At 39.9% G+C, this 24,630-nt stretch overlaps 1 protein-coding gene across 4 annotated transcripts in view; it reads left to right on the plus strand.

The window, feature by feature from the left end:
* Positions 1 to 24,630, plus strand: part of CHRM3 (cholinergic receptor muscarinic 3) — a 229,645-nt gene that overhangs the window by 29,646 nt on the left and 175,369 nt on the right. For 3 of the 4 annotated variants that reach the window (XM_083496888.1, XM_083496890.1, XM_083496891.1), the window contains exon 2: positions 20,080 to 20,290. The gene's annotated coding sequence lies outside the window, so the exon portion shown is untranslated. Of the gene's footprint in view, positions 1 to 786; positions 860 to 20,079; positions 20,291 to 24,630 lie in introns of those variants that run through there. The other variant, XM_083496889.1, reaches the window with a different exon arrangement.

Genomic DNA, 24,630 nt, shown 5'->3' on the forward strand with positions numbered 1-24,630 from the left:
ATATGTGGATATAAAACAATTTGCCTCACCTGAAAGGCTTTGGATTTAGATGAATTTGAGGCCCTCTCAGACTTATAGCTGCACCTTTTGACATTTGAATATATCATGAACATGTACCGTATGTGAAACTTCCTTTATTTACATTTACTTAATTCACATGTAGCATGAAGCCAAACCATGGTTAGTGCAAATGTGTGAGTTCCCTTGAGGAGATAGATCATGACCGCTTCATTCTTCCTCTGGTCCGCTGCTGCTGCTGCACTCCTGTGAATTGAGCAGTGATTTGGCTTTGTGTGTCTTCTAGACCCAGGCTTCTAGTTTGTCTCCTTCAGACATAAGCTGCAAAACAATAGCATATTTCCCCTAAAACGTAAGTTTCTTAATATAATTTATTTTTGCTTATTATTTTCGCTAATATATGCATTTGTATGCATACTTTAACCCCAGTTTATGCATTTTTTAATACATTACTTGGCCGTAGAACTGCAAAATTTGGAGAAGTGACAATTTCAAAGGATAGGTGTGCTTCTGTTTGCATACTTTTTTCAGACAGTGTGAAATAGCTAAGTTCTTTCCTTTGTGGAAATTACTCCTCCTGAAGCTGTTACATGGCCCCAAAGCTGCTATTCAATAAAGGGGGGAGGGGGAGAGAAAGGGCGCATACAAGAGGTAAAATAGCATAGGAGAAAAGAGTTTAAAAAGAAGGAAAAATTGAAGCTTGAGATGCAAGGACATGGTTAAAGACATGTCTGATTTGATCCTTTGCTGTCTTTACAGCAACAGACTGACATTGCTACTACTTTGGAAGTTTCAATAATGCTTTCCATCAATTTCTCTGGAACAGATGTTAGTCTTACAAGTATGTAATATTCTTTTTTTAAAAAATGACTATTACATTAATATTCATCTCAACTGTTTTTATCACACTTTGACTTGCTCTCTTTTCCCAGCCGTTCAGGCATGGGTATCTGTCCAACAGCTGATGGAAGTAATTCGTTCTTGTCTGCAAATTACCCCATCCTCCTTTGCTTGTTCATTGTCTAAATGACCTGCCAGCTTCCCTAGATTACTTCCTGTTTCTGATCAGGAGGACTGTCTTCAAATTTAAGAAGTGGGGGTGTCAGGTGCTGCTGTCCCCCTTGCTTTTTGTGCATTTCAAGAAATTTATGTTTAATGTTTTTCAGCATTATTTTCATATCTTCCTTTTTGCTGGTTTTAGCATCAATTTGTGTGTTTTGGGTAGGTGACTTGACAGGGGTGGAATGGGACATACCGTATTTTTCGTCCTATAGGGCACACCGGCCCATAGGACGCACCTCGGGGTTTTTTGGAGGGGGGGAAATGAATAAAAAAAATTTATTCCCCCACCCAGCTGCGGCGGCCGCCCCAAGCCTTGTGCACACCCGCCCTCCGGAGGGCTCCCCGCGCTTCGGGTGGCAGGCTGCCGCCCCAAGCCTCGCGCGCCCGGCGGGACCTCCTGCCAGGTGCGCAAGGCTTGCAGACACCCACCCGAAGCACGGGGAGCCCTCCGGAGGGCTCCCCGTGCTTCGGGCTGCAGGCTGCTGCCCGCAAGCCTTGTGAGCCCGCGGGAACTCCCACCGGGCTTGCAAGGCTTGTGGATAGCTTCCTGAAGCCTGGAGAGCGAGAGGGGTCGGTGCGACTGATGCCTCCCGCTCTCCAGGCTTCAGCAAAAGCCTGCATTCGCCCCATAGGACGCACACACATTTCCCCTTCATTTTTGGAAAATACGGTACTAGCAAACTTGCAACCAGCTTTTTCTTTTCATAACAGGCTTTCATTCCTTAAATGAAAACTGTAGTGGAACAACTTAAAAAACTTCTTTTTAAAAATCCTAGGTAGGCTACACCAGTTCTCTCCTGACCTTGATCTGGCTACAGCCCTGATCTCATACCATTTGCTAGGCACCGCCTGGGATTAGGTCCAGGGTTACCTCCCCTTTAATAAGCTCCATGACTAGCTGTTCCACAGCCAACCATTTATCATTTCTGGAAACTGTGTCTTTGTCGCAACCTAAATGTGCACTTATCCAAAGGCATGCTTTACTCATTCTGTAACAAGCCGAATGCGAGTAAACTTCCAGTTCTAGTTTTTGTTTTTAAATTGTCTACTATGCCATTCAACAATCCATCCAAAGCAGCTTAAAGCAATTTAAAAACTGCTGGTTTATTGATCTTATGCTGCCTCATGTGGTTTCATGCTAGTTTTATGCTAATTTCTGTTCTGGTGCAGTTTTTGCCTTGATTTAATTGGTATTTTATTTATTTAAATTTATGATCTGCCCAGAGAACATAAATGCTATAAAAAGATAATGTATAATAAAATCACAGCAATAAAATACAGTTAATAATAAATATATAATAAAGGTTAATTTATTGTAGTTTAAACAGCATTATTGAATTAAAATTTTTTTTTGCTCCTGTACATTCTAAGTCTAGGTGATAGGTACCAAAATTTTCAGTGTGATCTCTGTCAGAGGGTCTAATGACAGAAAGGATGTGTCTGAGCCTCAAAGTGTGTCCTGTTCATTTCAAGGGGATTTACATCTAAATAAGTGTGTTTAGGATTAGTCTTTAATAAACTGACAAATAATTGCTATAAACCAAACAACAAAATAAAAAACACATGACAAATCTCTGGATATAATAAGTGGTTTATCCCTTCAGAAACCCAGAGGGACAATGAGAATCAGTGGGAAGCTTCCCTGGGTCCCCATGGTTCCTCTGGGTTTCTGAAGGGATAAACCATTTATTATATCTAGAGATTTGTTGTGTGTTTTCGTTTTGTTACGTTTGCAGCTCATGATTTGCTGGAGGAGACAAAACTATGAGCCTGGGTTTGAAGCCAAGCAGAAGGACCAAGGAGGGAGCCTGGCAGCTGCAAACTCTTGTCAGAACTTTCACACCGATGTGTTTTTGCTAACCCATAGTTTGGTTTAGTTTTATGTATAAACTGGGCTCTTAGAATAGCATGGCCTCATAAAAATGAACATGATGTTTGAATGGAATGTTTGAAAATCCTCCGCCCTTGGAACATTTGAAAAGCCTCAATTCCTACTGGGTTAATGGAAAGATAATCATCCATCATACTTTAGAGGCATTCTGAGTGCCTTTCAGCTGAGAATCCTCCTGCTGCAGTGGGAATCATCTGGCAAAGACCCTTGCGCTGCATTGTCCCCCATGATCTGCTTCATTTACCAGGGATGTACAAGATATGAACCCCATAAACTAAAGTTAGAATACAAGGGTCTAGCTAATTCAATTACATGATCATAGAATCGAGTTGGAAGGGACCCTGAGGGTCATCTAGTCCAACCCCTGCAATGCAGGAATCTCAGCTAAAGCATCCATGACAGATGGCCTCTCTGTTTAAATTGTCAGTGAGACAACTGAAACCACGAGTTGTTCCCTGCAGCTGCTTCCTTCCTGTAGTTTTTGCCCTTTAGCAGGTTTCTGGAGCACCACCTCAGTTTTCAGTGCACCAGTGAAGCTATTATCCCCAGTGCCAGCTGCTCTTTTGTCATTCATATTGTTTTATCCCTCCCACTCAAGATCTAGTTTAAAGATTCTCAAGACTCTTGGCAAACACATTCTTGCCAACTGCTGTGAGGTGCAGCCCATCTCTCGCCAGAAGTCCTATCTCAAGGAAGCAGAGATCATGATCCAAGAAGCAAAATCTTTCCTGATGACACCACCTGTTCAGCCAGTGGTTTACCTCAAGGAATGGCTTGGGATTATCCCGTAACTGAGAACATATTTCAGATACTAAAGCATTTTTCAACGCAACGTCTGGTCTTCTAGGTGCTGTATAGATTTCTCAAAACAATTATATTACATCAATCCTAAAGTGGAATAATCCATTTTTCTATAGTTTTGCTCAACACATTTCATAACAGGCTGATGGATTATGAAGTCATATTCTTCTCACTTTCACACAAAAATCTGTTTATTACCAAGATAACACAGAAGCACATATTTCGCAACATTGATTTTTGTTGTTGTTCAAAGAAAAAAATCAATGATGCAGTGTTGTATATAAGCTCAGTCTAAGTGTGTGTTGGCCCATACCCTCTTGTCTTGCAATATATTTTCAACTTCCTCTTTTAATTTTGAGCTCTTTTGTAGATTCTTATTGCTTCCATGAAAAGTCTCATTTGCTATTCTAATGACAGAGAACAGAGAGAGAGAGTGAATGCCATGTAGAAATTATGTTTTTGGTTGAGAAAGCAGTGGAACTACACTTAGCAGTATGAGAGTCACCCTCTGCCACAAATGTTGCTGCTGAGTAATTGGTCCCTGAGCTGAAACATTTAGCCCAGTCTCTCCTTGTGAATAGAAGTTTAAGAATGTCTTTCTGCAGTGTGGTATGAGAAGGGCAGCTGTTACATGTTCTAAAAGAGTTCCAGGGGGTCTGGATCCTATTGAATTTCAGTAGTGTCTCAGAATTCTTAGAAAAACCCTCTCTGTGGCAAGGTACAAAGCCAAAAAAATAATACAATCTAGTCCCCAGCAATTAAAGATGCATGCATTAGATGTTGGGACTTACTGCTTTAGGGCCATTTTTAATCCTACCATTTCCCAAAGGCCCAGACAGGGTAATGTGCTAAGGGAAATAAACAATTTCATGTGCAGTTCTAAATGCACTGATCAGGGAGTAAATCTCATTGAACTTTGTACAAGTTGCTTTTGAGTTGACATACGTAGGATTGCCTTGAAAAATATAAATACAGATTTACTCCATGTGTGCTTAACACAGGCTTTTGAATGCCAATTTAAAGAAGAGAGTCTTAACCACTTCATAATACTGCAAGCAACATATGATACTTGGACTAATGCTTCTGGCCCACTTATTATAAGCAAGATGTTTTTGAGCACCACTATATCTGAACAGGTTAAAATAGGAGTCAAAACTGCTTCACTTGTGAGAATGTGTTTTTATCTTGGGGTTGGGGTTACATTTATTTTGGTCACCTTTTGTCAAAATAGTCAAGCCAGAAACAGGCATAATTACTACACTTTGAAGCACTCATTAAGAAGCACATTAGACTACGAATCCAATCATTTTTAAAACTGTTATTTAATCAGCTTAAGACAAAACTGAGTAGTTTATTGTTTTAAAGTCCACAGGCCCCATAGGCATTTGGAGGTAAGTGAGAGGGCTGGCATACTGTGCTTATTTCTCTTGAATCCAGAGAAGAAGAGTGGGTTTTCACTATAATGTTTGGATACACTACAGCTGGGTTAAGAGGCTTTCATAGGTGCCCACTGTTTCTTTCCACCTGTCGAAACTGTGATCATAAAGGCACAGCAAGCAAACTGACCCAGAAGTCAAATCTTGTATTTCTTTTGGGTTCCTGAGAACCCAACTCATACTGTGAAAACAAAACAAAACAGAAGAACTTAATCTATGGAAAGATACCAGCTTATGTCTTCCTATTAGGTGGCCAGACTTTTTCTGAAGAAAATAACAAATACGGATTGGAGGTAAGGATATGAGGATAAGGTGCGAGGAAGAGCCAATAACTAAAGTTAGACAAGAAGAGAAGAAAGCTCCCACAATGACTTGGCAGGGGGTTGGAGCATCTTGAGAAAAGAAGGATGAAGCAGCCTTTTGGGCATGTCCCAAAAGCTGAACAGCTTCAAGATACAGGACTGATTTATGGAGGGGATTGGATGACTTTTGGGGTTCCTTCAAACTCTGGATTTCTGTGATAAAGAAGTGGCTTATCAATGAGTGGTAACATGCCCTGAATTTGTAAAGGTGTTTTCACTGTTGTGAATCATGAGTCACAGCAGTTAATTTTTCCATCACAAAGTTATAGCAGAGAGAGTCACACCGACATCTTAACCAAATGGATTATGTTCAAGATGTGTCCTCATGCCCATGCAAAGCTGAGCTTGGTTTCTCATGACATGTAAAAAAAGGCACTTACTTGCAATTAGGGCTGAATATACTTACTGAAGGGAAACTATCACTTGTAAGGGATAATTAATGACTGAATTAGAGTCATTTCCTGTATTAGATGTGGCAATCGTTTCGGAGGATTAATTAGGCATGCGCACTCATGATTCATTAAACATATTAGTTACTGCAAGGAAATTCCTCTTTACAGCAGCCATTCCAGGGAGGATCTTTGGTGAGAGTAATTGAAGTTGAGCTTGCACACCTTAATTAAATGATGCCCTTGGCTTGTGCTTCCTCTAGTTACTTAACAGTAGTGCTGCACTATTTGCCCAAAGCATAGCCATAAGCACACACAATCTAGACGTTCCAGTTGGACAAAACTTATTGGTATCAGCTTCACCCTGTTCCTGTCTCATAGATGTTATGGAAGATGCAGCATGAATCATGGATAAGAACATGTGAAGCATTCATCTACATGCATCTACATTTCATTCGATTCTGAAAATGCAGAAAAAAATAATGCTAAACCATAGTTTAGCTTTATAAGCATGAACCTTCCCCCCATCACCGCTTCTGCCCCCCCCCCCCATTTAGACCAGGAACTGCAGTTATTTTTAATTATAGTTTGTCTGAACAAATTGGGATCAAAAACCATATAGGCTTGTTATTTCCATTGTGATGTAGTAATAAACAGTTTGCTAAAAATCGAAGAGGATGCATTTGTTTTTACAGTTGTGCTGGAGGAGTGTGGCAGGGAGCACATGAGCTGGAGAATCATTCATATGGTTCCTCTGACCAGATCATCATGCTGATGAAAAGGGGAGTCAGCAAATCCCACACCCTCCCCCCCCACTGGTAGGAGCATTGCACAAGCAGATTTCTTGTACGACTTCTGCTAAAACCATGATACACTTTTATCCCGTGAACCGCCCTGAGACCTGTGGGTATAGAGTGATATATAAATTGTAATAGTAATAATAAATAATCATCATTGTAATAGTGATAATAATACATTTCTTGCTTCCTGGCACCCTGAATTCAAAGATTTCCATTCAAAAATAAAGGTCAGGTTTTGCTCAGATATCTAACTTTATAATGAATACATATATTCACTATAGTGAATACTCTCTTGCTTCATTTCAGTCAGACTTTCCATAAATATTTAAATGCTGATCATCTGATGCAACTGTGCCATATCTCTTGTAGCGTTTTTGGCTCATTGCTTTTAAGAACATCATTACCCAAACTAATTTTGTCTCAGCTGATTAGGCCATGGAGTTTTTAACTTCTCTATGGATTTTTAAACTATTGAGAAAGCAACACCTTTCTAAATCTGGTGGCAAAATACACAGCTCAAATGATAAAGGGAGGTGTAACATGACTATACATACATAATTTATTTGTATACTACCTTTCCATAGTAAAAACCAAGGCAGCTTACAACATGAAAAAATGTAATCATAAATATAACAAAAGCAGTCAAAACAATAAATAAAACACATCAAAAAGGATGCAACCAAACTGAACAATTTCTACATAAATCATAATAAGGTCTAAAGATAAAGATACAAAAAATAGTGTAAGTAACGGCAACAATGCTCCAACTAAAAACCCTAACCAGTTCCCCAGCCCAAGAGTCTGTTCATCAGCCTCAACTTCGTCAGCTGGAGTCAGTCAGGGCCCCACTTTCCCAAGACAGGTAAAAAAGGCTTGCAAGGCAGGGAGCAGGTGGTCTAGGACTCACAGCCAAGGTGCATCATCTTGTGCAATTTTGTGTCTTGTCTCCTTTGCTCTAGTATTGGTAGTTTGTTCTGACTAGGCAAATACCAGTCACTTGCTGTATGACACCAATGCCAGAGAGAAGCCCCTGTGCAGAGCAATATTGTTACTCAACTTTGTTTGCTTCAGGAAAGGAGCAAAGTAGTAGTAATATTAGCAGAAATAATGCATAATAGCTAAGAGAAGAAGTCAGGAGTCCTGGTAATGCTTTTCCCTATCACCCAAGTACAACAGAGCAGAGTACTGCTAGTGCAGAGATGCACAGACCAGTGTGTCAGGAGGACCGTGGCAAAGCTATTTTCAAGATCACAGCTACAACTACAATAGGCACACTTTACTCCCACTCATCAGCTATAATTTCTGGTGCATGGCTTAGGAATGATTGGAGTTGTAGTCCAGTAACAATTGGAAGCTGGGCAAGCCCAAGGCATTTTGGCACCTGAGGCAAACCACAAAATGAGCCATCGGCCAGGGGAAAAGGGGTAAACGAACACCTGCACCAGGAACAAGGAGAGAGGAAAATAATATCTACATCAGAAATAAAAGGGGTGAGCTAAGATCTGTGTTGGCAACAAAGTGGGGAATCCAGTCAACCTAACCAGACTGTGGAAGTAGAGATCAAAGGCTGTCATGAGTTTGGGGGAGGAAGGCATGCACTCTGAATCATGCTGGGTGGGTGCAGAGCCCGGGAGACCCCCCCAAGACAGTCCTTGCCATTTCCTCCCCAGGGTTGGAAGGAGACCAGCAGCACCTCCTATTCATTGAGAGGCCACTGTAGAAGCAGGATTGGAAGGGGGACTGCCAAGGAGGCAGCAGATCTGGCCTCCAAGGAGTCTGTTGCAGCCGTTGCTGCCCCTGAGGCAGTAGTAGTGGACGATGCATTCCTTGGAGCCTAGATCTGCTGTCCTTGTGGATCCTGACACCCGAAACAGTTGTCTCATTTTGTCTCATGCATGGTCTGGCCCTGTCTACCCCTAGACTGACTTGCTTTGTATCTGCTCACTATTGGCTGGGTTGAGAAGTAACATGAAACAAATATTTGTTCAGCAGAACAAAAAACAAGATAATTGCTTGTTTGGTATATAACATTAAAACATAGTTAAATTTTACTTGCACAAACCTCCTCCCTCTCCCCTGGCATGGCAGCATGGAGATTGGAAACTACGGCTGTTGCAAACAATGGTATCATGTTACTTTAAAATTCCACCACTATGAATTGTTGTAGAAGTAAGACAAATCTGACTTAATATATGGGACAAGTATTTGTGTGACCACACATTTACAATCTACTCATCTCTTACATATAAATATTATTCAGGCGCTTATATTAATTTGTAAAATCGGCTGAGAACCAAGTTGTTGACTTATTAGTTTGATTATGTAATCAATATGCTTTTACTTTACCCTCCACTTTTCTTGACTCTAATACATAAATTAACATTTTAAATGCAGTTACTGATTTCTTCCTATTAGAATTTAATTACTTGTGTTTAGTTTCTGGCATTTAAATTTTGGGATTTGTTTTTCATTTATATCTAACCCGGCTCTTTCTGTATTCATATTCAGGGAAACTATTTGAAATTGAAGCTATACTGCCCTATCCCCCAGAAATCCAAATTACAGAAAAATATTTGTACCTTTGTGGGCTCTGCCAACATATAATCTATCCCTATTATAGTTTAATACACTGATCTCACCAGGTGAACCATCTTAACCTCCTTCCCATACCTGTTCACACTTCTCTTTTTATTTTTATTGAGGTCTGCATATTTTTAACCAATCTTGGAGAAAACTAGGCATGAGCCATCTATGGTTGCCCTCCGAAAGCTCACTTAATCTGTCACCTGGCAGACAAGTTTCAAAAAGTGTGAATTTTACAACTTGAAAAGGGAGGTGACAACTCAACAGTGGGCCCCTTAGCTGGAAAGGGTCACAGGGCTTAACACTGCCTAAACTTGTCTGTTCCAAGTGACTGCTGGGTTGGAATCACTGAACTGCTGAGTGCTCTATGTAGAGAGGCAGGATGTCTCAGAGCCTTGGAAATGAGAGAAATGTTTGGAGAGCTCTCATTGAGATGCAAATAACACTTGCAGTAGAAATCTTTAAGGTGTTCTCGATTTAGGATTCAGTCTGTGTTAGCTTGACTTTCAGCATTGACAAGGGGCAGATGTTGGCATATATTTAAGTTGCTGATCACATATTTATGAGACTTGGCATATATTAGCTTTAATTGCTTGATACATACCTTAGGGTGGAAGTAAAGAGTAAAATTAGTTGTAACCTAATCTGTGTTATTTTCAGTCTATTGCTGTTCAATTAACTGAGGCTTAACCTAGATGAGAGAGAAGTGCTTTGGACTGATTGAAAAGCTGATCTAGGGGCAAGTGTACAGCATATTCTGGGTAGATTGTACTCCTTTTGAAGGGTTAGTTCGCAGCTTGAGTGTTTCTGGACCTGGCTCTGTTCCTGTTTTACTAGATAGTGGCTGTGGCCATCAACACTTTTGCTTTGCTTAGGCCCTTGCCCAAACGGTTTCCTGGAAAAGGCAGATCTGTGGTCAGAAATTTCAGCTGATACCAAATACTGCAGACACATATATAACAGCAGTATTATGTAATTGTCAGTGGCTCCTGGTACATTTCTGAGCCCAACTGCCCAATTCAACATGTTGACAATTACCAATAAAGCACTAAAGGTCTGTGCACCAGGATATTTAAAGAACCAATTTATTGCATATATGTGTGTTAACAATTGTTCTCCTCACAGAACAGTGAAAGATTAGGGATGGGCAAATCTATTAAAATCCACTCCTTCCTAGTTCTGCATGGGGACAAGACTATGTCTGTTATGCCCATAAAATGCAAAAACACAAAGATAAACAAATAAAAGCTCTTATGAGTTTGCCATGCTGCCTATTTTCCTGTCAAGGATACTTCTTCCCTTCAAACTTTTAAAAACAGGTAATCCATCAATCCACTTCCTGGAGCAGCTACAATATGGGTCTCCTTGTCACAGCACTTTAAATACAATATAGCAGCCCCACCTCACCCCGCTTCTGAAGTGGACCTGGATGGAATCTGAGTTTGGTGGATTCCTGCCTCATTTCTGGGATTTTATGACTGAAATGTGATAGGTGAGCTGAGGAGTTTTCAGCTCAGAATTCTTAGCTGCTACTGTATGTCAGTACATCTCTGCAGGCACATACAAACTCAGTAGAGCTAATAACTTTTGCCTCAGTATTTCTGAGGCCTGGCAAATGAGTTGAGGTTGTAGAACCAGAGTTTTTAATTTTATACCTGTCTATTCATCTATTAAGGGACGTGGGTGGCGCTGTGGTCTAAACCACAGAGCCTAGGGCTTGCCGATCAGAAAGCCGGTGATTTGAATCCCCACGACGGGGTGAGCTCCCATTGCTCGGTCCCTGCTCCTGCCAACGTAGCAGTTCAAAAGCAGGTCAAAGTGCAAGTAGATAAATAGGTACTGCTCTAGTGGGAAGGTAAACAGCATTTCCGTGCGCTGCTCTGGTTCACCAGAAGCGGCTTAGTCATGCTGGCCACATGACCCGGAAGCTGTCTGCAGACAAACGCTGGCTCCCTTGGCCAGTAAAGCGAGATGAGCGCCACAACCCAAGAGTTGTCCGCGACTGGACCTAACGGTCAGGGGTTCCTTTACCTTTATTCACCTATTGAGGATGGTAAGTGACACAGTATCCCTCTGTTCTGTTGCCATGGGGGGGGGGGGAGTGCCCTTTAATCCTGATGTTGCATGCCTGTTTTGTGATGAAATAGCAGACACTTCAAAAGAGAAATCATTTTTAGCAAGCTGAAGCTAGAGTAATTGAACATTCATGGTAGTACCTGCAAATTGCCCACACTTAGACCCTATTGAAGTCAATGGTACTTCTCTGTCATCTCCTAATATAGAGAGAATTTCTTTTAGGTATTTATATTTTTCTGGATCCTTAAAGGTTTCAAAAATTTTAAAACATTATACATAGCTGATATGCTTTTCTTACAAAGGAAATGCATTGGAAATATTGTTACAGGTAATGTCTGTGTGGTTCTCTAAAGATAAGAACTTTCTAAAGTGACTTGGGATATACAGTATGCATTAAGGAGATGTGCTCAGAGTATCAGGCTTCGCATTGGCACCTGGTGTGGCCTAGAGCCAGCTTCATCAGTTATAAAGCAATCACACCTTCTTATTTATTTCTTTGCTCTTGCTTTTGTAGCTTTGGAAGACTCCATATAACAACTGGACCCTTTTACTGTGTATACTCAGATGCACTTTGTACTCAATCCTTGTTTGTGTTGCCTTTCCCACAGAAACAGAGCTGTGTTTGATTAAAAACAAAAGCCAAGATGGTTTTCGAAGCCCAGCCCTGAAAAATAATCATAGTACATGGGTATGGTAATACTTTTTCAAAAGTAGGGGGGTCCATGACTTGGCTTTTGAAAAATAGGAGGTCCTCAGTAATTAGCTAATTGGGAACCACTGTATTAGAGCAACTGGTATGTGCTTGTTGCATGATGTTCCTTCTCTCTGCTCTAAGTAGCCTAGTGGTGGTTGCTTGCCTCTCAAAATAATTCTGGCATTTAGTGATCAGAGGCATAAAGATGATTCCTCTGGGTAGGAGACATGGCTATGGAGATATGTGATGTGTTCCCCTCTGTCTTGGGACTTAAGATTGTGAGTGCATCTGTCAAGTAACTAGAGAGAAGCTTTCAAGGCAGACTGAGTACATTGGCCAGAAGTTAATATAGTTATATAACTACTATATTTGTTAGAGTAGTTATATAATGATTAGGTTGCATAAATATAAATATTTATATAAATATAAATCTGATTAATCTTAGTGACTAAAATGCCTCTAGCACTTTTAAAGCTAAAAGCATATTATCAGATGTTTATAAACACTTGATGAGGGATGAATAGTTAGACACATGTTAGCAATTTATGTAGGGATATTAGTTGAAGTTTGAAAATAAATTCAGTGGGAACTTGGCTTTCACCTTTATGACCTGAGTCGTTCATATACATTTCTAAGCAACACATTTCTCTGTCTTTCTGTTAAATGTAACAGTAAAGCAATACATAGTGACTGTTTACTTTTTGGCTTTCTTTACTTCAAGGAGTTCCCATTTTGCTATTAAGATACCTACTGTATATACTCGAGTATAAGCCAACCTGAATATAAGCCGAGGCACCTAATTTTAGGGCAAAAAACTGGGAAAACTTATTGACTTGAGTATAAGCTAGTTCACCACACCACAAACCTAGTGGAGGCAGCGGAGGAGGAAGAACAAGCAGCCCAAAAAGGCTCCTTTCGGGCTGCTCGTTCCTCCGCCGCGGCCACCAGCAGAAAAGTTGAATTGGATCAAACGTCAGTCCATGGGAAACCACATTGATGTTTGCTCCGATTCAGCGGTAAAGAGCAGGTTTTTGCAGGGGAAGCCAGTGGGTCAAGTGGAAGTTTGGATGAGCCTGAGAATGCTGTGGAACATAGGTGGGGGAACCTTTCCATCTCTGTGGCAACATTGTCTTGTGAGCAACTTCCAGGGCTGTTATGTCAATGATGGTGGGGCTAGAGGCAAAAATGGAGGGTGGGGAGCAACAGATGACACTATTACCTTTGTAGTATAGGTGTCAGGAGTCCAGGTTCCCAGCTTGATAATACAGTAAGCGTACGTAATTAAAAAGGGGAATTTATTGCAAAAACAAACAATTAACTCTGGGTGCTTCTAGCAAGCCGCCGGCATAATCTCTCAAGTTGACCCTTCTGAAGAGTCCTTCCTGTGACGACAGAAGATATTGAACTTTCGACCCTTACGTCTCTTATTTGCCAGTGTGGTGTAGTGGTTAAGAGCGGTAGTCTTGTAATCTGGGGAACCAGGTTCGCGTCTCCGCTCCTCCATATGTAGCTGCTGGGTGACCTTGGGCTAGTCACACTTCTCTGAAGTCTCTCAGCCCCACTCACCTCACAGAGTGTTTGTTGTGGGGAGGAAGGGAAAGGAGAATGTTAGCCGCTTTGAGACTCCTTCGGGTAGTGATAAAGCGGGATATCAAATCCAAACTCTTCCTCTCTTCTTCTTCTTATTTTGCTTCCTGTCTAGCAGCCATCCTATTTGCCTACGCCTTGGGCTTATTGGGTCAGCTACATCCCCTTCCTGTTCCGAAAGGCTGTCTCTGTGGCTTTTTGCGCCTGTTTGGGCTTCTGGAGAGCTTTGGCTCTGTTCTAGCCTGCTCTCAGTTACTCCCTTAGCAGCCGACATCCAAGATCAGGCGGAGTCGACTCTGGCAGCTGTGGGCTCTCCTCTACGGAGTATAAGCCAAGTCTCTCTGTTCCTGACTTCATTCTGCAGCCGGCTGTAAAATTACGCTCGGAAGTGGCATACAGTATTCATGAAAGTAGACTGCATTCCAGCCATATAAAGGTTCCTGCACCCATGTCTTTACATTCAGGCCATTTCCCATGTCAGGGACATCTCCACGTAGGCAAAGCACTCAAGAAGGGCATGGAGCAGGATCAGTGAGAGGTGGGGACTGGGAAGAAAGGGTGTGGCTCCTCTAGCCACTCTTGTGGTGTTCCCTGCAGAGAGTCCCAACAGCTATAGAGAGGCCTATAAAGCTCAATTTGGCCCCTGGCCTGAGGCTCTACACCCCTGCTTTAAAACATAAGAGGTCAAATGTGGTAGTTTGCTTACCAGCAGTATAAGTCAAACAAGCATGCACCACTAGGCTGCTGTTGTTTCTGAGAAATAAAATGCACTTTATTTTACCAAAGTTAAATGTGCATGTAGTTGGATCCTTACATTTACCACCCTTTAATATAATCCACGTATTTTATGTTACATTTTATAAAATATATTTGACAGTTTTTCAGGAGCTTTATAGAAAAATAACTATTTCCAGGATATGGAGATAATTTCTATGTGGCACAGCTAATTACATTTCCCTTCTTATTCTCTTGCTGTCAGGTTTTTAAAAGTAGCTTTAAGATGTTTTAAGATCCAAAGTAATTTTATCAAAAAACACCCATGGTAATTATAAGTTCCTCAAATTTTCAAAAGTTAGGGTAGTTCAAGGAGAAGTAAGACTCAGTTGCAAACACTTATTGCGTAAAGGCAAAAATGTTCCATTCATTTTGCTCAGTTAGTCCTGGGTGTTCTACGTGTGTAGAATCCAATGCTTGTAGGCACTTATCAGATTCATTTTTCTTCCACTAGGGTATCCACTGCACTCTATTTTGGGCTGTGCACATTGGATTTTGTGCACATAGGCATATTTGGATATGTCAGCCAATGTACTGACCACCAACCATAGACCCATATGCTGCCCCAAGGAAGACTCAAATGAAGAAGAGACACAAGCTTCCCTATTTAGCATCTTCTCCCAGTCTTAGATCATAGATGCTCCACCATCCCCATGTCATAGGACAAAGGTATTTGAGAGCAGAAGCAGTAAAGGAGTCTAGAAATGTTGTGAAATGCTGAAAAGCTGCTGAATCATTTAGCATGCTGAATCACTGTGACTCATCTTGAGGATGACTCATTCTCTGTATAAGTATTGTACAGTGGTACCTCGGGTTACAGACGCTTCAGGTAACATACTCCGCTAACCCAGAAATAGTACCTCGGGTTAAGAACTTTGCTTCAGGATGAGAACAGAAATCGTGCTTTGGTGGTGCGGCGGCAGCGGGAGGCCCCATTAGCTAAAGTGGTACCTCAGGTTAAGAACAGTTTCAGGTTAAGAATGGACCTCCAGAACAAATTAAGTTCTTAACCCAAGGTACCACTGTATCTGCCTGCAGGCAGACTCACTGCAGTGTCTCAGTCAGTGTCTCAGAGTGGAGCCTGTGCTCTGTGAAGCCTGTGCTCAGTGGAAATTCTCTGTATGCTCTGAAGCTAGTTTAATCTTATGTTCATTATGCTGTTATTTACAAACAAGTTTATTTTAACTCAGTAAAGCCTTTATTTTTTTACTGAAGAAGACCCTGCGTTATTAATTTACACTCCACGTCACCCCAGACTCCAGGAAGGAATCCCTAGTAGCATCTCTATTGCTTCAGCTTTTTGAAAACCACAGCTACAGAACTAGACAAGCGTCCTTTAAAGAGCACAGCCAGCTCTTTGGAGGAAGTGGGGTCAATTGCAGAACAGGTGTTTCCTCCCTTCATAAGTCTCTTCACTGAGGCAACACCTCTCACTTACTGACAGTAAGGAGAGAACAACCGCCAGTGGAGCTGTCTGAGAGCCTTCTGAGATCCTGATAAAACCTGCCTGAATCTGGATGAAATCAAAATAAATGCTTCTAACCCTGACCTTACATGATGTGACCCTGCTTCCTGTGACCTTTGACCATACCACATATGCATGGTTCCAGCTGAACTAAGCTACTTGGTAGTAAGACAAAAAAGGGAGATTCCGACCAAACAACAGGAAGAACTTTCTGATCGTAAGAGCTGTTCAACAGTGGAATGGACTTCCTCAGAAGATGGTGGACTCTTTCTTTGGAGCTTTTAAAGCAGAGGTTGGGTGGCCATCTGTCATGGATGTTTTAGTTGAGATTCCTGCATTGCAGGGGGTTGGACTAGAGGACCCTTTCAACTCTACAATGCTATGATTCGATGTTTTGCTGAATGCTTCTAGTCAAGCATTTTCAGTACACTTCAACAAATTAATTTGCCATGCGACCCTGCCCACTGGTGAGCATGCTGAGATTTCCTCCCAACTTTTAAGCCTCAGAGGTGGTCTGTGTCATCTACCAGCAATCCCTGCCACCTCCTCAGGTCCAGTTTTGGGAGAAAGATTGGCTATTGTTTGGTATTTGTATGGCCAAGGTATCTGAAGGTCCATATATTATACAGGGCCAACTCACCTCCCACTCGCCCTTCCTGCTATTTGGGAAGGCTTGGACTGAGGAGGAGCATTGGTCACTATTGGGCTAAAGGTGCATAGGATACCTTCAGGCAGCCGGGCCTTTACCCTCACCCCCCACCTCCACCCCCAGCCTTTCAGGCACACAGGTTGGGAATAGCTGAGGTAACTTACTGAATATTTTTGCCTTTATAAGTGCTAGTGCTTGCGACTGAGTCTTACTGCTGCTTGAATTGCTGCAGCTTTTGAAAATATGAGAAACTTATAATTGCCCTGCTTTTCTAATCAAATTACTTTGGATCATAAAACATATTGAAATTACTTTTTTTAAAAAAAAACAAACAACCTGACAAGCAAAAGAGTAAGAAAGGAAGTGTAATTAGCTGCACTACATAGAAATTATCTCTGTATCCTGAAAATGGTTATTTTTCTATAAAATCTTTATTCCTTTGTCAAAAATAGTTGACTTGGAAGTTTTAGAATAAAATTGAACAGAAAATATGTGGATATAAAAGAAAACTAACTGAAATAACCTAACCAAGCACACATTTTACTTAGGTGAATGAAATAAGAATTTACTTGCTCTAGCAGTGAGGCAAAACACAGCCATTGTGGCTGGAAGCCATTGATAGTCTAATCCTTTTTTTAAAGCCATCCAAATTGGTGGCCACCTTTACTTCTGGGAGTAAATTCCTTTGCTTAACCATAAAACCTTATAGTGTGTTTTTTCTCAATTCATACAGAATCGGTAGCCCAATATTTCACAGTGTTCCTTTCAGTTCTCATTCACCCTCTCCTTCTTCTGAAGTATCATAGAATAATCGAATTGTAGAGTTGGAAGGGACCCATGCGTCATCTAATCCAGCCCCCTGCAATGCAGGAATCTCAGCTAAAGCATCCATGACAGATGGCCACCCAACCTCTGCTTAAAAACCTGCAGGGGATTCCACAACCTCCCGAGGAAGACTGTTCCACTGTCAAACAGCTCTTACTATCATAAAGTTTTTTCGTATGTTTAGTTGGAATCTCCTTTTTTGTAACTTTGAAGCCATTGGTTCGAGTCCTATCCTCCAGAGCAGGAGAAAACAAGATTGTTCCCTCTTCCATGTGACAGCCCTTGAGATATTTAAGATGGCTCTTATAACTCCTCTCAGTCTCCTCTTCTCCAGGCTAAACATACCCAGCTCCTTCAACCATTTCTCATAAGGCTTGATCATCTTGGTTGCCTTCCTCTGCACACGTTCCAGCTTGTCAATATCCTTCTTAAATTGTGGTTCCCAGAATTGGACACAGTATTCCAGGTGTGGTCTGACCAAGGCAGAATAGAGTGCTACTATTACTTCCTTTGATCTGGACACTATACTTTTGTTGATGCAGCCTAGAATAGCATTAGCTTTTTTTGCTGCTGCATCACACTGTTGACTCAATGGCTTCCTAAGTGGCCTAAGTGGAACGTTTTATGGAACTTGAATGTTTATTTGTTGATCCACATTATTTATTTATGTATTTCTGCATATTACATATTATGGTCCTTACATATTACATATTATGGTCCTTCATTCAAACATTCTACAGTAGTGTACAATAAGCATGAATAAATGGATTGATACACAATAGAAATACATTAAAAACATAGAGCCAGCCTCATAACAAAACAATGTTGTGGAACCACCTTCCCTCTGAGCTTAGACGAACACCAGCATTATTGGTATTTTGGTGCTTATTAAAAATATAATTGTACTCTCGGGCTTTTGTTGAGTTGGCTGTGGTTTTTAATCGTGGCAAGCTTTATTAGCTGCATCTTAGTTGTATTACATTTTTAATTTTTGATGTTATATATTTTAAACACTGCCTTGAAACGTGACATAAAAGTCTATTTAAAAACGTTTTAATAAAAAACTATAAAGTAGGACTAAAGCAGAATGTTATATTCACTCTATGTTTATCCGCCCTTCCCTCTCCCTTTCCCTCTCCCTCTCCCTCTCCCATCCCCTTGAGGTTCCTCAGAGCCCTAATATAGTCTTACTTCAGATCATACTGGGTGGGGCTATTACTATAAGAGCTTAGACAACCTTTTCATCACTAGGCGACTCCTCTGGGGTTACATCTCCTGAGGGCAAAATTTCACTTTGAGGGGTGCCACAACTTCTTTTCCCAGAAAGCATTTTGAAGAAAGCTGTAGCAGTGCCATATCTATGCTTGAAAACAAGCATTGTGTGTTTTTAATCATGCAAAAGTGAAGGTTTAGAGATCTAATTTTGTTATGCTTAATTGTACTGAAGTTTGTATTTAATTGAGAAAAATTAGAGGTATTGGAATGAGTAATATCATTGTTACCCATTGTATGAATACTTTTTCGCTATATTGAAGAACGCTAGTGAGAGGCTACTAATGAGGGAATGTAGGGAAATATGAAAACAAACTGAGAACATATGTCTTTTGCTTAGTGGTTTGAACCATATTAGGACATATTGATTAAGCGTGATCTGTTAAAATGTACTGAGCATGGAACAATGAAACTGAAAGAAAATAACAGTGGTGTCCAACACAGATATTAAATACTTCTCATAGTGTTCTTTAGTTGTTTTACTAAATCATTTCTGACAAGTTAAGCTAAGGAATGGATAATTGTCTGTCCTCCTAGTCATTATTATAAAATACTTTTTGTTATAAAACTTTAAGTGGCTGGAAGGTATGCAAAAGAACTGACCTTCACTCTGTGCTGCCCATTGAAATCTGATGGCATTACAGTGGTACCTTGGGTTACATACGCTTCAGGTTACAAACTCCGCTAACCCAGAAATAGTACCTTGGGTTAAGAACTTTGCTTCAGGATGAGAACAGAAATCGTGCTCCGACGGCGCGGCGGCAGCAGGAGGCCCCATTAGCTAAAGTGGTGCTTCAGGTTAAGAACAGTTTCAGGTTAAGAATGGACCTCCAGAACGAATTAAGTACTTAACCCAAGGTACCACTGTACTTAGATTTTCAAAGTCTGAAATAATTTAATTCATTTAGAAAATGATATTTGGTTTGCTAGAACACTCTGATGTTGAGAACATGTTTGGTTTTATATATGTTTAGTGAACACATCTGGAGAGAAGGGAATATGAGGTGTGGGGTGTGTTTGCTGGATGTTACTACAATGTAGTAACCTTTGTAGAATGTTGTCCCAGTTTGCTGAAAAGACTTCTCACTATGCATGCAGGTACCTATATGCACATTTCACATAATTTCCATTCTGATGGATCAAACTACAAACATACTACCCCCAAAGAAAATATGTCTTAGTTGAATATTTAAAAGCTGTACCAGAAAATTACTTCCAAATATGGGATCCAATGGGCCAGGAGAACTTTGAGTAGAATCAAAGCTAGATAAGGAGTTGCTTTACCTATTTCCCCTAATAATCTCAGTTACTACTAAGGACAGTAGCAATGGTCCAACATTGACATTTATTGACACTGAAAATAATAGTCCAAATTTCTGTTTCTTTTTTTTGTAGGTCTAGCAGCAGTGGAGACAATGATTCAAAGAAAGCAACCTATTCTATGACCTTGACAAATCTGTTCCGTTCTGAACATTGTTTTGAACTTTGGATGGTCTCTTGCAACAGCTATGCTTCCCTGACTTTTTGGCAAAATTCTGCAATTTGGATGGATTCCTCAGCAAAAAAATGTTAATTCCACACTTATATGGCCTTTTCTTCTATGATGGTAAGTTGCTTTACTTAACTATTAGTGGTATTTGGGTTTTCCATTTTAGTGTACAGATTCTGGGAATTTTGCCAGAGAAAACCAGAGGGTGTTCTCTTTTCTTTTCTTTTTAAAAAAAATGATATTTATTAGAGGTTTAATAGTTACAGAAAAGAAGAAGAAAGAAACAATAAAAAATTAAACAAAACAAAACAATACCTTACAATACATCAGAAATAAAAAGAAAAACAAAAAACAATGCAGCAGAACAACAAGAAAAACAAAAACATTTAAAAAACACATCCACTATTTCCGTATCTTTACCTTTCATTTACTTGTTTCATCGACCTCCTCACAGCTCCCTTTTTTGTATTCTAGTTCAATTAGCTATTTCAGCAAATCCTTTCCATCTTTCTCAATTTTTGTTCTATAATATCTTAACACAATCTAACCTTAAATTTTCCACTTTGGCCCATTAACAATCTGTTTTTACTTAATTCTTTATAACATTTCTGCTAAAGCTATATAACTTCATTCCAGCATCTTTCTAACATTCATTAATTTTGCAATATTTCTGTAAATATACTTTAAATTTTTTCCAATCTTCTTCCACCGACTCTTCTCCCTGGTCTCGGATTCTGCCAGTCATTTCCGCCAATTCCATGTTGTCCATCAGCTTCCTCTGCCATTCTTCCCGTGTGGGTAGATCTTGTGTCTTCCAATGCTTTGCGATAAGTATTCTTGCTGCTGTTGTAGCATACATAAAGAAAGTTCTATCCTTCTTTGGCATCAATTGGCCGACCATGCCCAGGAAAAAGGCCTCTGGTTTCTTCAGGAAGGTATATTTAAATACCTTTTTCATTTCATTATAAATCATCTCCCAGAAATTCTTAATCCTTGGGCATGTCCACCAAAGGTGAAAGAATGTACCTTCAGTCTCATTACATTTCCAGCATTTATTATCGGGCAAATGGTAAATTTTTGCAAGCTTGACTGGTGTTATGTACCACCTGTAAATCATTTTCATTAAATTCTCTTTTAAGGCATTACATGCCGTAAACTTCATACCTGTGGTTCATAACTGTTCCCAGTCAGCCATCATAATGTTATGTCCAACATCTTGTGCCCATTTAATCATAGCAGATTTCACCGTTTCATCCTGAGTATTCTTAACTTTGGGGTCTAACAATTCTGTTTCCAGTTTTAATTTTTCCACCTGGAAGCCTAGTTTTTTGTCCAAATTATATGCCGCCATTATTTGATAATAATGGAGCCAGTCTCGCACTCTGTTTTTAAATTTTTCAAAACTCTGCAGTTTTAATCTGTCTCCCTCTTGTTCCAGAATTTCCCAATACTTCGGCCATTTGGCCTCCATATTGAGTTTTTTCTGAGCCTTTGCTTCCATTGGTGACAGCCATCTTGGGGTTTTATTTTCTAGCAAGTCCTTATATCTTATCCAGACATTAAACAGTGCTTTCCTGACAATATGGTTTTTAAACGCTTTGTGTACTTTAACCTTATCATACCACAGATATGCATGCCAACCAAATACATTGTTGAAACCTTCCAAATCCAACACATCAGTGTTTTCAAGAAGCATCCATTCTCTCAGCCAACAAAAAGCAGCTGATTCATAATAAAGTTTAAGGTCTGGCAGGGCAAATCCACCTCTTTCTTTAGCATCTGTTAATATCTTAAATTTTATTCGAGGCTTCTTGCCCTGCCAGACAAATCTAGAGATGTCTCTCTGCCACTTCTTGAAACAGTCCATTTTGTCCAAAATTTTCAATGTTTGAAACAGAAACAGCATCCTTGGCAATACGTTCATTTTTATCACAGCAATTCGGCCTTCTCTTTTCTGCTCTGAGAATATCAAACACACACTTTTGTTGACAAAATAGAGTTATCTTTTAAGCAAATGTGCTCCACTTACATTAAATTACAATAGGATTTATTAAGACAGATTTTACTGAGTTGCTCCCCCCAAAGAAAATAGAACCAGAACATATTACATAATATCATTAACTTAAACATCATTGTTTTATTTAAATCACTGCAGTTCCATGTTAAATCAGTTCATGTCATCAGATAGAAGATACATCAGATATCAAAATGTTCATTGATACCAGCTGTTTAGGTCACTATTGATTTAGCGAGTTGCTGCCTTTCAGCATGTTGCCCAAGAGAAGAATATAATCAGAAATGAGAACTTTCGTATTTGGACATGGAGACAGCCAATAACTCTCTTTCAATAGGGAAGTCATGCATTATCTCTATGGTGATAAATTCCGTGCCTGCTAGAATGCATTCACATATTTACATTTCGGTTATGAACACATTTCAGCTGTACTTTCCATGAAGTAAGTAGTCAGCTTACACCTGCTATTGCTAATCTTGCAGAAGAAGAAAAGACACACATCCGTTATATTGATCTCAAAGTGCATGAACTTGGAACAATAGCTGCCAGACCTGGTAAGATTATTGAACTTGGTAGACTTAGAATAAAGGGTTACATGTTTCACTATTGGTTCATTATTCGTGTTTCATGTTTCACTTTTTACAAAAGCTTTTCCCAGCATGATGCCTTTGTGGGATTTCAGCTCCCACAACTGGCCATGCTAGCTGGTGCAGCTTGGGAGGTCACTGAGTAGGAGAAGGCTGTTTTACATCAGTGACACTGCTGTGTTTGAAGTAGCTACTGTCAAATGATTAGGACAAAATATATCACTAGTGGTTTAGCATATAGTTACCCTTTCTGTGTTGTATCAGAGATGTTTCTGTTCGGATAATGCTCTGGTGTAGACTGTACACTGATGATGATAGGACATGGAAGTTGAATCTCTAAGGCCCAAATTCAATCTAACACAGAGTTTTGTGCATCTTTCCCTCAGCTAATTCTTTCTACTGAGAGTTACCTTAAGAGTGTGCAAGCTTGAGTGGTGAAACAGTGGGATGTAGGAACAGGTTTCATAATTGTTTCACCCTTGAACAATGTAGGGTTGTTGTTGTTATGTAAAGTGAGTTTTATAGAAGTGGGCTTCTTCTCTTTCCTTACTCTTTGTATAAAACATTGTGGGGCAATTCCTGACTTTTGGAAATTGTTTTAGGACCATGTTTATAGTTCATTGCTATGTTTAAAAATAGTATGAACTTGCATTTTACTATAAGATAGCATCTGTACTGCCCGATAAATATCTCGAACAATAAACACATGAAGGATGAAGTTCTGACTACACAAAGCATAAAGTTTCAGCTGAATCATCTTTCTTTGTTGGTGAAGGATTTAGTAAATTACAGTTGTTTTATGAAGGGATTTAAAACTGGGTTTTCAAGAAATGGAGTATGATGAGCCAAATGTTACAGTCTTAGGCTGGAGCTCGGGGGGTATCTAGTCCAAGCTGGTGACCTCTGTATGTTTTGGATCATAATTCCCATCATCTCTGACCATTAGCCCATTCTAGCTGGGACTGTTGGGAATTGCAGTTGAAAACATCTGGAGTATACTATGTATAGGAAGTTCAGCTGATGACACTGCTGTTGTGTTTTATTGCAGTTACTTGCTGTAAATGGGAACTTGCAAACAATATCCATAACTATCAGCCTATGACCCTTTTTTCTGCATATACCTGAGAATGGAAAGTTGTCAATGCTTGGTGCCTTTCTGATTGGCCAGTTCCCCCACTGTGATATTTCTGACACTACTGTTTTGCTATAGCCTTGAAAAACACAAATTTATAAATGCTGTTATAACAGACAAACTCATTTCTTTTCAAATTTCTTCATATCTTTGTTTGGTTTCTTTTTTATATTTTTTTTATTGGTTTTTCACAATTTATATAAACACAAACAATACACAATACAAACATACAAACACATAAACAAACATGTATAATTTCGAATCCTTTTTTCTTAAACCTTACTTCGCCGACTTCCCTGTACCTCCCCTTTCTGCATCCCAATTCCCAAATTTGTTTCAGCAAATCCTCCCCCTTGATTTTATCTAATTTCCCCTTGTTCTTTTCTTTTACTTAATCTTTTACAGCTGTAGTCCCCTGTTTTCTATAACCTCAACATTAATTTTAAACATTAATTTCAACATTAACCTCAACTCATTAATTTTACAGTATTTCTTAAGGTAAATTTTAAATTTCTTCCAATCTTCTTCCGCCGTCTCTTTCCCCTGGTCTCGGATTCTGCCAGTCATTTCAGCCAGTCCCATATAATCTATCACCTTCATCTGCCATTCTTCCAGAGTGGGTAGATCCTGTGTCTTCCAATACTTTGCGATGAGAATTCTTGCTGCTGTAGTAGCATACATTAAAAAAATCCTGTCTTTCTTTGGCACCAATTGGCCGACAATG

Source organism: Podarcis liolepis (genome assembly GCF_965112155.1).
Source record: "Podarcis liolepis genome assembly, chromosome: 3".
Taxonomy (NCBI): domain Eukaryota; kingdom Metazoa; phylum Chordata; class Lepidosauria; order Squamata; family Lacertidae; genus Podarcis; species Podarcis liolepis.